The sequence below is a fragment of the Balaenoptera physalus genome (assembly GCF_965194825.1).
Source record: "Balaenoptera physalus genome assembly, chromosome: 1".
NCBI classification, from domain to species: Eukaryota; Metazoa; Chordata; class Mammalia; order Artiodactyla; family Balaenopteridae; genus Balaenoptera; species Balaenoptera physalus.
In genome coordinates this window covers 171,343,197-171,358,485 of record NC_138882.1, presented here as the reverse complement: position 1 = coordinate 171,358,485, position 15,289 = coordinate 171,343,197, and the positions used below count along the sequence as shown (strand labels likewise).

The window sequence follows — 15,289 nt, the reverse complement described above, 5'->3', positions numbered from 1 at the left end:
GCTCATTGTACCTACTCAGAGTGTAGTTACAAGTTAAATAGCTTAATACATGTAGAGAGCTTAGAACAATGCCTGGGCTATATGTCATGGTATGTTAGTTAGATTATTCTTATGAGGAGAGGAGGAGGAGGGGCAGCACTCCAACGCGGGGAGCAGAGGGGCAGTGGGAGAGCAGAGGACAGGCCCCAACCGTGCATGGGTTCAGAGAAGACTCCTGGAGCAGGGAACAGGGGTTATCCAGCGCCGGTCAGAGGGTCAGGCCTCCCCCAAGGGTGCTGGGCTCGGGTGTTGAGGGTCAGCGGTGAGACCTGGCTGAGCACAGCTCGGTCCTGCCATCTGCCCCCTCTCAGGAGGCTACTGGAAGCTGCTGTTCTATCTCAACAACAGCCACTACGGCACGTTCTGCATTTTCCCAGGGAGCCTGAACCCAGGATGCCCATTGTGGTGAAGGTAAGGAGAACTTTTTGTGGCTCTGGCACCTCCCAGACTCTGAGACCCCCTAGTCCAGCCCTCTTTGGGCAGGGCTCCCTGCTGCCAGGGGGAAAGGCGAAAGATCTCAGGTTATCGGTGGCTTGACAGATTGTCACACCTCGTGCATGTACCAGGATGTGTACGTGTGTCTACGTGTATTGGCAGGTGCACTTCTGTGTGTGTGCCTTTCTCTGTGTGGGCCTGTCGATTTACACCTGCGCAGGAAGGTGGGTGTCCAGGTCCATGGGTCTGTGGAGGGGTGTGTGTGCAGCTGTTTGGCTGTTTGTGTTTCCCTGTGCATTTCTCTGTGTCGCTATCATTGTGGTTCCAGAGTCCTTGAATCTTGGAGATGCAGGAGACTTAGGAAGTAGAGATTCTCAAACTTTGCTTCATATTAGAGTCATCTGGGAAACTTTAAAACACTCCTATGCCCAGATCATGCCACAGACCATTGATATCAGAACTTCTCATGGGTTGGGACCCTGACACGATCCTTTGTTAAAACTCCTCAGGCGTTTGCAGTGCAGCCAGGTTTGAGGCCCGGTATTTTGAGTGATTATTAAATAAAATCTTCCCACTTTATAAATGGGAATACTGAGGTCCCATCTGTGTCTGCACTTGTGAATTGGCAGGGCAGGAGTATGTCTCTAGAGCATAAGCTCCATGAGGGCAGGGTCAAGAACAGTGCCTGGCATGTAGGGACCACTCAGGAATTGGTCAGAGTGGGTGAATGACAGAGTCCTTACTGATATCTTCCCTCTGGTGCCCTGGGGGCATGCCCTGCAGGCTGGGGAGTGAAGGGGGGGCATCGTCCTTCTCTGATTCCACCCCCCCCCCACCATGTCCCTGCAGGACCTCCGCCCCAAGCTGCCCCTCTTCTCTTGCACCCTCTACAGCCCCATGTGCAATGCCTTTGACAAGCTCTTCTTGAAGGAGGTGCAGCTGCCCGAGCTGGACGTGGGCGACCGGCTGGTCTTCCCCTCCATGGGCGCCTACACGTCCGCCATGAGCTCCACCTTCAATGGCTTCCCTCTCCCCTCCATCTGCTGTGCCGTGGGACCCGAGCTCAGGTGTCTGGGGGAGGTGGAAAGGGGTTGGGCAGTGAGGGGCTCTCACCAGGATCTGAACTTGACAAGGGGAGCTGGTGGCTGAGCTCTGGGGGTCCCAGGCCCCGGAAATACCCTACTCCCCCAACTGGCCCCAGCAAAGCCCAAGATGTCTGGCTGACCTTTGACACTGGCCTCTGCCTGTGGGGTTGACCCTGTTACAGCCTCTCCACAGGTAAGTCCAAGGTAGACCACCTGGGCAGTTCTGACAGCCCTGATGCATAGATGCCTTTGTGGGCAGAATCAGGCAGCCCTGTGTCCCCAGATGACCCTCAGCCCCATGGCTGAGGTCCCCCCACCCCGCTCGGCTCTGACCGTCTGCAGCTGCCCCCCGGGTTCCCTCCTCAGGTGTCCCTTCCCCACCAGCTCCAGGCTCCCTCACAGCCCCACTCCAGGATCCCCTCTGGGCCCAACCTAGGGTTTGCCTCCTTAGGTAGTAGAGGGGGCCCTAGAACACCCCTTTACTGGCACATTCCTTCCACAGGAGCCTGCAGGAGACTGCACTGTAGGCTGAGACAAGGCCAGAATGGAGGGGCTTCAGACACCTCGGTGCGCCCACGTGGGGATGCTTGGGGGCAGGGATCTGGGGGGAGGAGTAGCGTGGAGGAAACAGAGGTTTGGGTGCCTCTGAAATGATGCAGCAACCTAAGGTTCAAAACTGTCTTCTCCCTAAGTGGGCCTGAAGCCTAGGTTAGCTCTTCCGGAAGGCTGATCCTGCCCTCCCTGCTCCTAAGCCCCTAGATCCTGGGGTGGGGCAGGGAGAGGAACCTGCGCTATTACAAGAGTGGCCCCTGGAGGCCATGCCCTGGAATGTGAGGCAACTTGCATTGACCAGCACCTTGCGACGCTTTGGTCCTTCCTTTCCTCCAGTTAGTGACCCCTGCGTTGTTCCAGAAAGGTTTACGTGAACCATAGGCACCCACCCTAGTGGAGAGAGCAGGGCCATTGGAGTCAGACAGGTCTGGAGGGAATCCAGGCTCCACCACATCCCGGCAGTGTGGTCAGAGCCTCAGTTTCCCCATCTGTGAAGTGAGGGTGAGATTAGCATTCCCCTTGCAGGGCTGTTGAGAGGATTAAGCCAGATAATGCAAATCCTCATTCAAGGTCAGTTCATGTTCACCTGCCTCTGGCTGCCCTGATCCTGGCCCTCGCCTGCTCAGAGACGACCCCTGCCCCCACGGTCTGGCCACCCTCAGGGAGCATGCACACAGCATCTGGCCACGCAGCTAATGGGCCATGTGGGTGCCTCAGACCTGACCTTGGCCTGAAGAAACGCCCAGGTTGGGAGGTTGGATGGACAAGGTGTGGATACAGCCAACTCCGAAACAGGGCAGATGCTACTACACGTCCCCTGGGCACACTAAAACTTTAAAAACAACAACATTTGGGGAGTTGTGAGCTCAAAAAGACAATGTATCCTACAGGGAAGGATGATGACAGAGGTAGGGGTCGGGACACATCGGGATGGCCAGTCACCTTGCTGCAGCGAGGGAAGGGGAGAGAGGGCCCCAGAGGCCAAAGTCACCCACCTCCTGTGTCCTGTGTCCTTTTTTAAGCTTCGCCTGATAAGACAAGACATTCTCTGATCTCCAGCTTCTGCAAAGGACCCTCCGCATCCACCAGAATCAGCCTTACCAACCTTGCTGCTGCCTCCCCAGCCCAGCCAAGACCAGAGGAATCTTCCGGTATCCTTGGGCTACAGAGATTTCTCCTCCAGACATCTGAGGAGAAGGGAAGGGTATCTGCACATGCCACCCAAGGAAGCCGGAGGGTTCAGACAGCCTTTGGATTATGTGTTATCCATTTGTCTCCTCCAAGAGCCTGAAAATTGGGAGTGGAAACGTCTACCCTTACCTCCCCAGAGATGTCTGGAAGTACAAATATGAGTGCGCTTTAGGGAAAAACTAAAGTTGTATTCAGATGCAAGAGACGTTGGTGGGTTTTGTGTTTTGCCCTCTGGGTGCTGTTCTGTGTCATTGCGGATATTCGTCCATCCGTCCACCCATCTGTCCATCAATCCACCCATCTATCCAGCCACCCATCTATCCGTCCACCCATCCATTCACCACTGATCCATCAATTGATGCATCCATCCATCCGTCCATCCATAAAATAAAATGCGAGGGCCTAGGCTGTGTCTGGCACAGGTGACACATGATGAACAAGATGGACAAAAATCCAAGCTCATGGAGCTAAACTTCCAGCTGGAAAAAGAGCATAAGCAAACACATAAATCAATGATAAAATGAAGTGGAAGCAATAGGTGCTGTGAAGAAAAATAAAACAAGCAAGGGGCCAGTGAGTGATAGAAGACAGTGCTATTTTAGGTAGAGGGGGGCCTGGGAGGCCTCTCTGAGGATGTAGCAGGTGAGCAGAGACCTGAAGGGACCGTGTGGTTAGCTGAGTCAGAGAGTTCCAGGCACTGGAAGCAGCAAGTCCAAAGCCAGGGATGGAGGGTGTTTCCCCAAAGGCAAGAAGCCCTGTGTGGGTGAGCAGAGTGAGTGAGGGGAGGTGTTGGGAAAAGAGGCAGGAGGAGGGTCAGGGGCTGATCTTGTCAAGCCTCAGATAAGTCAGGGATTTGACTTTGTTCTGAGGCAGGGGAAGGCGGGGAAGGGGGAGGGGGAGGCCCTGGCTGGTTTGAGCGGGTAAATGCGGTAAGAGGATGCAGAGAGAACTTGAGGGGCTCCTGCTGGTCCTGGGAAATGACGGTGGTCACAGTACGGGTGGTGAGAGGCGCCAGGTTCAGCACAGGCTGCAAAGGTCAAGTCGAGAGAATTTTCTGAGGGGTCAGATGTGGGGTAAGAGGCAAAGAAAAGAGTCAAGGACAACTCCAGGGCTTTGAGCTGAAGCTGCCAGTACACAAAGGGAGATGCAGGGGAGGAGAAACAGGTTAGGAGGGGTTAAAATGGAGAGTTCAGTTTTGGAAAGGTCAGGTTTGAGAAGCCTATTCAACCTCCAAATGGAGTCAGGTACAAGCGTTGGATTTCAGGGCAGAGGTCAGGACGGCAGATATGAACGTGGATGGGGCATGGTCCACACTGGATGGACTTTGCATTCCTGGGGCCGCCCAGCCCAGCCAGGAAGTGAGCATAGAGAGAGGACACAAGGCACGGGAACTGAGAGGAGAAACATTCCAAGAAGGTGGGAGCCCTCAGCTGTGTCAAATACTGCCCAGAAGTGGGTGAGGTGAGGGCTGAGAACAGCATCGGGAAAACGGAGGTCATTGGTGATTTTAACCAGCAGGTTTCAAAGCCAAGGAAGGTTGGTGGAAGTGGAGTCCAGAGAGGACGGTGGAGAGGGTGGGGAGTGGTCACCTCTTCCGGGGACTTAGTTGTGCTGTAAGGGGAACAAGAAATGAGAGGGTAGCTGGAAGAGGCGCCCCGTAGAGTCAAGGAGGGTTTGTTTTAAGATGAGAGGTATTATGGCTTGTTTGTAGGCTTACAGTGATGACCGACAGAGGGGAAGATAAGATGCAGAAGAGAGAAGCGACAGCGGCAGAGCAAAATCCTTGGGTGGGTGGAAGGGGCTGGCGTCCTGGGGGCGGGGGCTGGGGGAAGGTGCGCCCAGATGGGAGCTCGTGCCGCACCTCCGCGGGGACAGGCAGGTCGCTGGGAGAACGCAGAGCTCTCTACTGATTGTTTCTTTCTTAGCGGAGTAAGAAGCAAAATCATGGTGGAGAGCAAGGAGGCAGGAGAGGGTCCTGGTGTTTTTAGGAGAGGGCTGAGTGGAAACGTCACAACACGCGTGGAAGGGTGAATGGACCAATGAAATGGGTGGGATTGCCAGCACAGGTGCCCACTCGAGGTTTGTGGGGATCCATTTAGAATGAAGCCTGTCATCCGGTGTGTTTTGTCCTCAGCCACGTGGGCACCTGTGCTACGGGTGCGGGTGCAGAATGGGGGGTGGGGTGGGGAGGGGGAGGGGGAGACAGCTTGGAGAATGAGGTGCTCCTGGGGGTCTCTGCAGGTCCAGGCTCCACACGCAGTCCTCAGAGCCTTTTCCTGAGCGCACATGCTGTCCTTCCACAGCCTTTACCTGCTGGAGACTCATAATGACCCAGTGAGCTTATAATGCCCCCACGTTAGAGAAGCAAACCCTGCGGTCGCCTCGCCAGTAAGTGGCAGAGCTGGGATTTGACTTCAAACGTAGTTCAGTCTTCTCCCTTTAGGGCAGCAGGGGTATGCACACTGTGTTAAAGAAAGTCTTGCTTTCAGAGGCACATGAAAAGCTGCTCAACATCACTGTTAAGAGAAATGCAAATCAAAACTACAATGAGGTATCACCTCACACCGGTTAGAATGGGCATCATCAGAAAATCTACAAACAATAAGTGCTGGAGAGGGTGTGGAGAAAAGGGAACCCTCTTGCCCTGTTGGTGGGAATGTAAATTGATACAGCCACTATGGAAAACAGTATGGAGGTTCCTTAAATCTAAAAATAGTATTACCATATGATCCAGCAATCCCACTACTGGGCATATACCCAGAGAAAACTATAATTCAAAAAGATACATGCACCCCAATGTTCATTGCAGCACTATTTACAATAGCCAGGTTATGGAAGCAACCTAAATGTCCACTGACAGACGAGTGGATAAAGAAGATGTGGTACATATATACAATGGAGTATTACTCAGCCTTAAAAAGGAACGAAATTGGGTCATTAGTAGAGACATGGATGGACCTAGAGACTGTCATACAGAGTGAAGTAAGTCAGAAAGAGAAAAACAAATATCGTATATTAACACATATATGTGGAGTCTAGAAAAAGGGTACAGAAATAGAGACCCAGATGTAGAGAACAAACGTATGGACACCAAGGGGGGAAAGTGGTGGTGGGGGAATGAATTGGGAGTTTGGGATTGACATGTATACACTAATATGTATAAAATGGATGACTAATAAGAGCCTGCTGTATAAAAAAAAAAGAGAGAGAGAGAGAAGGAAAGTCTTGCTTTCACCCAGATGGTGAAAAAAACCAAGCTTGGCTGTTGGGAGGTTGAACTTCAGGTGTTCCGTGCAGTGGCCCAGGCTTTGTCATGGTTCAACCATAGTGACTTGCTGCCACCCACTGGCCACTATCAGTATTGCATCCAAGCAGAACCTGCGTCGCATTTGCTCAGCTAAGGATTGATTCAGTGTCTGGGTCCAAAAATGCCTTGTTGAAAAGGGCTGCAGAGGAGTTCTCTTCCCCCTTTGACAAATGAGGAGAGAGAAGTCCAGAAAGATGACTTTAAAAAGCCATCTGCACCCGACTACTCCATCCACTCAGTTGCTCATTCATTCAATAAATATTCATTGAACACCTCTGTGCCAGACACTGTTCTAGGCACTGGGATTCGGCAGAGATCATTGCTGTTGTAGAGCTGACATTCCATGGGGGCGGGGGGGGGGCGGGGAGGACAGGTACCAATCAGGTAAATAAACCAGATAATGCTAGATTGTGATGGGTGATGTGAAGGAATTAGAGTGACTGGAATTAGAGAGGGTGGTGGGAGGTGACATTTAGAGGAGAGACCAGATGACTGGGAGGGTTTGGGAAAGATGCTCCAGGAAGAGGGAACAGCACTGCAAAGGTTCTGAGGCTGTGAAAGGTGTGAACGGGTGGAGCCCACCAACACCCCAGCCCACAGCTGTCTCTGTAGAACGAGTAGAAGTGGGAGCAGAACTTTCTAGAAGGAGGGTCATGCCATTGACCGTCACTCAATCAGTCCACAGCGTTGATCAGCACCCATCTCACTCACACAGCTGACCACTGTCTCCTGGAAACTCTCTCTTCTCTTGGTTTGTATGATACCAACCTCTGGTGGTAGGAAAAGCTATGATTATTCTCCTGTGAAAATTAAAGCTTAACAATCAACATAGAGAAGTTTCCGGTTTGAAGGAAGCCACTGACATGACAAAAGCTAGAGCAGGAAATACTGGCATGTGGAGTCAAAGGTCAAGGTTGACATTTCTGGGCTCTGGGACAGGAGCATGTAGAGGAGAATTGGTGGAGATGTAATCAGTCTTGCTCGTAGCTGTTGCTGTGTTATAAGCGTGTGTTTGTGGACCTGTTTGCTGTTAATTTGTGAGCCATTCTTGCAAAGAAAATGAATATTTATAAGTTTATATATGTAATATGAGTAAGCTTTATTCAAATCCTATGAGTGGTGTTCCAAGAAATAATAAGTTTTAGAAGCAAAACAAGTCCCTAATTTGGTAATTTCACCATGTTACTCGAATACTACCCAATTATGTTAGCTGGTATTTTCCAGTGTTTGAATGTTTGCTCTAGGCTATAGTTCTCTGTAAAGCAAAATTGTTCATTACTAAAAAGAGGAAAGTCATATGAAGTAACATGTACCTAATACCCAACTTGGAGATGTTTAAACACACTCAATTCCACCAGCATCAGTGCAAAATGAAATCAGTTCCTCCACACCAGAAATATTTATCATAAAAACAGAAGATCAAGGGCAATTAATACTTTGTGTTTTAAATTTTCATTTTAAGACTTTTAAGTAGTAAGCATTTATGATATCACTCAATTTTTTAAATGACTTTTATTTGTCATTTACGTTAAGTTAATGTTTCCCCTTTTTAATTTTTAAAAATATTTTATTTATTTTTGGCTGCATTGGGTCTTCGTTGCTGTCCGTGGGCTTTCTCTAGTTGCAGTGAGCAGGGGCTACTGTTCGTTGTGGTGCGCGGGCTTCTCATTGCGGTGGCTTCTCTTGTTGCGGAGCACGGGCTCTAGGCGTGCGAGATCAGTAGTTGCAGCATGCAGGCCCTAAAGTGCGCAGGCTTCAGTAGTTGTGGTACGCGGACTCAGTAGTTGTAGCGCAGGGGCTTAGTTGCTCCACGGCATGTGGGATCTTCCTGGACCAGGGATCGAACCCGTGTTCCCTGCATTGGCAGGCGGATTCTTAACCACTGCGCCACCATGGAAGTCCCTAATTTTTTTTTAATGATCAAGTGTCTATACGAGGTAGAGGTCATTGTTACATGTTACTGAAATACAGTAGTCCCCCCTTATCCAAGGGCTATATGTTCCTAGACCCCCAGTGGATGCCTGAAATTGCGGAGAGTACTGAGCCCTGTATGTACTATGTTCTTCCCTATCCATACATACCTATGATAAAGTTTAATTTATAAAGTAGGCACAGTAGATTAACACCAACTAAACAGAACAATTATAATAACATACTGTAATGAAAGTTATGTGAATGTGGTCTCTCTTTCTCAAAATATCTTATTGCTCAAATTTCATGCCTTTTCCATCTTAACTAAGCACTTATCTTGCATTGTGGCCATAACTTTTGCACTTTGAGGTGTGACATCCAAACTAGCATGAATTTCTTTTTTCTTCTTCACAATTTCAGGGATAGAAAATTTATTCTTACCATAGATCTTAGCAACCTCAGCATTTTTTCGTTCCCTATAAGTTTAGGACTTCACTTAAAGGAAGGACTTTACGGCTTCTGTTTGGCATATCTGAATTGCCAGCATCCCTACTCTTGGGCTTTGTGGCCCTTATTAAGTAAAAAAAGGGTTATTTGAACACAAGCACCAAGATACCACTATAGTCAATCTGATAACTGATGGATACTGAATGACTCATGGGCAGGATTATACTGACAAAGGGATGATTCACGTTTCCTGTGGGATGGAGTGGGACAGCTAGAGATTTCATCATGCTACTCAGAATGGCGCTCAATTTAAAACTTATGAATTGTTTCTGGAATTTTCCATTTAATATTTTTGGACCATGGTTGACTGTGGGTAACTGAAACTGTGGAAAGCAAAACCATGGATATGTGGGGGTGGGGGGATTACTATATACCGTCCTGTCATATAATGGCTTGTAATAATAATAAACCATGCATCTATAATCCTGATTTTTTAAACAGAAAACCTCTGAAATGTTTAGTATAACCCTCTTACAGAAAAATTTTCACTGGTTTATTATTATGGTCAATCATTATTTTTCCAAAACCCATAAAGTGTTGGGGAAAATACAGAATAATGTATGATTTCAGGAATTCCTGAGAATTTCCTGGGATTCTGACATCTCATACCCAAATCCCAAAGAATATCTGTTGGGAATTTGGAAATGCTCTTTGAAGTTTTACCTCTGTAACATCTCTCGATTCTGCATCCCATCCCATCCCCAAGGCCACTGCTCTGATCGCCAGACCTTTGTCATCTCTTCCGACCTTGTGAGTCAGACTCCAGACTCCTCCAGCCCATCCTCCACGCTGCAGAGCGATCTTTCTAAGGCAAAAACTCAGCCTGTCATTCGGCTGTGAAATCCATCCCTGGACCCCCAATTCCTTCACCAATGTTTTTCAAAATGCATCTTGGGACAGTGGTTACATAAAAACATCTGGCAGTTTCTAATAAGTGGTGGTTTAGGTAGCTTCATTCAGAGATTCAGAATCTCTGGGAGTTGAAGCCTAAAAATCTGCATCCACATCTTCTGAATGATTTCTTTAAATCCTTTTTATGGTGAAATACAACATGAATACAGAAGCCACATAAAACAAAGGTACAGATTAGTGAACCATAATTAGGCAAACTCCCCTATAACCACCACCCCTGTCTGAAGGCAAATCCTTGCCCCCCACCCCAGAAACTCTCCGCATGCCCCCTCCCTAATAACCCCTTCCCACCTCCACCCCCAAGAGCAACCAGCAGCCTGACTTTCACTTTGCCTGTTTTTTGCTTATTTTAATGTCATTAAATTTTGTTTAATCCTTGGTTCTCTTTCCATCTTTTTTTTTTTCCTTCTTGTGATTCATTTGCTAATGAAACCAGATCATTTGTCTTACAGAGTTTCCCACAGTCATTGCTAATTGCATCCCCATGGTGAAGGTAGCATATTCCTCTCTTCTCTGAATTTCCTGTTAATTGGTAATTGGATCCAGAGACTTAATCAGATTCACATTTCTTTTTCTTTTTCTGACAAGCCTACTTTTATAGGTGATGTGTGTTCATCACCAGGGGCTCATGACTATGTTTTCACTTTCTCATCTTGTACATTTCCCACCCCAGATCTGAAATCAGCCCTGATATCTGGGGTAAATACCTAGGAGTAGAATTGCTAGTTTGTAAGGCAGAAAAATGTTTAACTTTCTAAGAAGCTGTTAGTCTTCTCAGGTGGTGTACTTATTTACACTCATATCAGCAATGTATGAAAACTCTAGTTGCTCTAAATCCTCACCAGGATTTAGTATGTGAATCTTATTTTAGCCATTCTAGTGGTATGGAATGTTATTTCACTGTGGATTCAGTTTGGAGTTTCCTAACAACCAATGCTGTCGAGCACCTTTTCATGTGCTTATTGGCCATTTGTAGATCTTTTGTGAAACGTGTTCTGCGTATATATTCTATATGTGTCAATTGAGTCAAACTGGTTAACTACTTTGTCTGAATCATCTATATACCTTTACTGATTTTTTTTGATTGAGTTTCTGAAAAAAGTGTGTTAAAATCTCCAGCTGTGGTGGTATGTTTGTCTATTTCTCTTTTAGTCTCAACAACTTTTGCTTTATGTATTTTTAAGCTGTGCTACTTGGTGCATACAAGTTTAGAATTATAACATCTTCCCGTTGAATTGGACTTTTATTGTTATAAAACATCTATCTTTATTTCTAGTAATAATTTCTGTCTTAAGCTTATTTTATCTGGTATTATTATAGTGACACTAGCTTTTTTTAAAGTAGTTTGAATGGTATACCTTTTTTCATCCTTTTGTTTCTGTTTTTATTTTTTTATTTTTTTTAAGATCCTTCTTTTTTTTTTTTTAATTTATTTATGGCTGTGTTGGGTCTTCGTTTCTGTGCGAGGGCCTTCTCTAGTTGTGGCGAGCGGGGGCCACTCCTCATCGCGGTGTTTTTATATTTTTAAAGTGTTTCTTATAAATGAATATAACTGGGCTTTAAAAAAATCCATTTTAATGATATCTGTCTTTTAGTCAGTTTGTTTAAACCATGTATATTTAATATAATTACTGATAGAGTTGGATTTGGGTCTACCATTTGCTATTTGTTTTTCTGTCTCATCTGTTCTTTGTTCATTTATTCACCCACTGTTTTCTTCTTTTGGATAATCAAGTCGTTTTTATTATTTCATTTTTTTCCTTTATTAGGTTCTAGTTATACATTTTTATAAAATTCTTTCAGTAGTTACTATAGAGATTTAAATATGCATCTTAGACCTATTACTGTATGTCTTAGTTAAGCTGCTATAACAAAATACCATAAACTGATTGGCTTAAACAACAGAAATTTATTTCTCACAGTTTGGGTGGCTGGAAAGTCCAAAATCAGGGCACCAGCATGATTGGGTTCTGGTGAGAGTCCTCTTCCTGGTTTGCAGACAGCTGTCTTCTTGCTGTGCCCTAGCATGGCAGAGAGAGGAAGCAAGCTCTCTTGCCCCTCTTTTTTTTCTTTTTTTAAATTAATTAATTAATTTTATTTATTTATTTTTGGCTGCGTTAGGTCTTTGTTGCTGCACGCAGGCTTTCTCTAGTTGCAGTGAGCAGGGGCTACTCTTCATTGCAGTGCGCAGGCTTCTCATTGCAGTGGCTTCTCTTGTTGCGGAGCATGGGCTCTAGGCACGCAGGCTTCAGTAGTTGTGACTCGTGGGCTCTAGAGTGCAGGCTCAGTAGTTTTGGTGCACAGGCTTCATTGCTCCGTGGCATGTGGGAACTTCCCGGACCAGGGCTCGAACCCGTGTCCCCTGCATTGGCAGGCGGATTCTTAACCACTGCACCACCAGGGAAGCCTGCCCCTCTTCTTATAAGGGCACTAATCCCATGAGGACTCTAATCTCATAACCTAATTAATTCCTAAAGGCCCCATCTCCAAATACCATCACCCTGGAGATTAGAGTTTCAGTGTATGAATGGGGGGTGGGGTGGGGAGGGAGAGACACAAACATTCAGTCCATATCACAGTATTACAGACTCACTGTAGTATTAAATTAATATGTTTACCACTGTTTTAACAATGTAAGAACCTTACAACAGTTCAGCTCCTTTCACTCCCTTCCACCTTTTGTGCTATTATACTTTATTTCTTTATTATATTTTACTTCTATATATGTTATAAACCCTACAAGACATTTCTATTATTGTTTTACTTGTCAACTTTTAATGTTTACCCACACATTTGTCCTTGCCAGTGCCCTGTATTACTCTCTGAAGGTCTGTGCTTTCATCTGGGATCATTTTACTTCAGCCTGAAGAATTTTCCTTTAATGTTTCCTGTGGTATAGGTTGGCCAGCAATAGATTTTCTCAACTTTTCTTTGTACAAAAATGTCTTTGTTTCACCTTAATTCTTAAAAGATTGTCCCTCCTCTGTATAGAATTCTAGATTAGCAGGGTTGGTTTTCTTGTTTTTTGGTTTTTGTTTTCATTTCTGACCTTTTAAAATGTCATTCCATTTTCTTCCGGATTTATAGTTTCTGTTGAAATGTAGGCATCAGTCTTATTACTGTTGCTTTAAAGATAATGTGTCTTCCTTTATCTAGCTGCTTTTAAGATTTTCTCTTTGTCTCAGTTTTCAGCTGTTGACAATGATATGTCTAAGTGTGGTTTTCTTTAGTGAAACCTGTTTGAGTTTTACTAAGCTTCTTGAATTTGTGGGTTGATATCTTTCAACAGTTTTGGAAAATTGTAAGTCATCTGAAGTAATCCTCAAATATTGCTTCTGTCCCAAATCTCTTTTCTCCCCTTCTGGGATTCTAATTACACAAATGTTAGAACTCATTATGCTCTGTTCCTGCTATATTTTTCTCTGTTTCAGCTTGGATATTTTCTGTTGAACTGTCTTCAAGTTTGTTAATCCTGTCTTTTGTCTTTCTGCTGTACCCTTTTGTTGTTATTGTCATTGTTGTTAAATATATCCAATAAGTCCTGGGACTTCCCTGGTGGCGCAGTGGTTAAGAATCCACCTGTCAGTGCAGGAGACATGGGTTCGATCCCTGGTCCAGGAAGATCCGCATGTCATGGAGCAACTAAGCCCTTGTGCCACAACTACTGAGCCTGTGCGCTAGAGCCCGTAAGCCACAACTACTGAAGCCACACACCACAACTACGGAAGCCCATGCGCCTAGAGCCCGTGCCCCGCAACAAGAGAAGCCACTGCAATGAGAAGCCCGTGCACCACAATGAAGAGCAGCCCCCACTCACCACCACTAGAGAAAGCCCGCGCACAGCAATGAAGACCCAACACAGCCAAAAATAAATTAAAAAATAAAAATAAAGTTTCCAATCCCATAGCATTAAAAGATATATATATAATATATATCTCCAATAAGTTCTTAATTTCAGGTGTTGTATTTGCCAGTTTTAGAATATTTGATTATTTTAAAAAATTTATTCCACTTCTCTATTGACAATCTCTATTTTATATCCACTTTGTCAATCTTTTTTTCTTCTATGTTCTTTATCATATTATCAGAGTTATTTTAAAGTTCTTGTCTGCTAACTCCAGCATGTGGATCATTGTGGTTCTGACACTATCTTCTATTTTTTTCTCTTGACTACCAGTCATGTTTTCCTGCCTCTTTGCATGTCTAGTAATCTCCAATACATGATATTGTTCAAATTGTAAATTATCCCAATGTGATAAGTGTGTAGTAGCATCTTATTGTGGTCTTAATTTGCATTTTTCTGATTACATGTAAGGTTGAGCACTTTTTCATATGTTTATCAATCATTTGGTTTTCCTCTTTTGTGGAGGGCCTGTTCAACTTATTATTTATACAGTGGTTCCCTCTATTCCTAATAGTACTTCTTTTTTATTGAAGTATAGTTGATTTACGATGTTGTGTTAGTTTCAGGTGTACATCACAGTGATTCAGATATATTCTTTTATATTCAGATATATTCTTTTATATTCAGATATATTTTTTTTCAGATTCTTTCCCCTTATTTGTTATTAAAAATATTGAGTATAGTTCCCTGTGCTATACAGTAGGTCTTTGTTGGTTATCTATTTTATATATAATAGTGTGTATATGTTAATCCCAACCTCCTAATTTATCCCTCCCCCACTTTCTCCTTTGGTAACCATAAGCTTATTTTCTATGTCTGTAGGTCTATTTCTGTCTTGTAAATAAGTTCATTTGTATTTTTTTTAGATTCATATATAAATTATATCATATGATATTTGTCTTTCTCTGTCTGGCTTACTTCACTTAGTATGATAATCTCTAGGTCCATCCATGTTGCTGTAAATGGCATTATTTCATTCTTTTTTATGGCTGAGTAATATTCCTTTGTATATATATATCACATCTTCTTTATCCATTCATCTGTCAATGGGCATTTATCTTGCTTCCATGTCTTGGCTATTGTAAATAGTGCTGCAATGAACATTGGACGCATGTATCCTTTCAAATTATAGTCTTCTCTGGATATATGCCCAGGAGTGGAATTGCAGGATCATACTCTATTTTTAGTTTTTTAAGGAACTTCCATAGTGTTCTCCATAGTGACTGTACCAATTTACATTCCCACCAATAGTGTAGGAGGGTTCCTTTTTCTCCATATCCTCTCCAGCATTTATTATTTGTAGACTTTTTGATGATGGCCATTCTGACTGGTATGAGGTGATACCTCATTATAGTTTTGATTTGCATTTCTCTAATAATTAGCAATATTGATCATCTTTTCATGTGCCTGTTGACCATCTGGATGTCTCCTTTGGAGAAATGTCTG

At 44.8% G+C, this 15,289-nt stretch overlaps 1 pseudogene across 1 annotated transcript in view; it reads left to right on the top strand.

Moving 5' to 3' along the window:
• The window catches only part of LOC309658208 (ornithine decarboxylase-like), a 43,975-nt pseudogene extending 42,020 nt beyond the window's left edge, over positions 1-1,955 (top strand). The window contains exons 14-15 of the transcript in view: positions 351-560; positions 1,302-1,955. The product of the transcript in view is annotated as an ornithine decarboxylase-like (transcript). The remainder of the gene's footprint in view (positions 1-350; positions 561-1,301) is intronic.
• Positions 1,956-15,289: the final 13,334 nt, after the last annotated feature.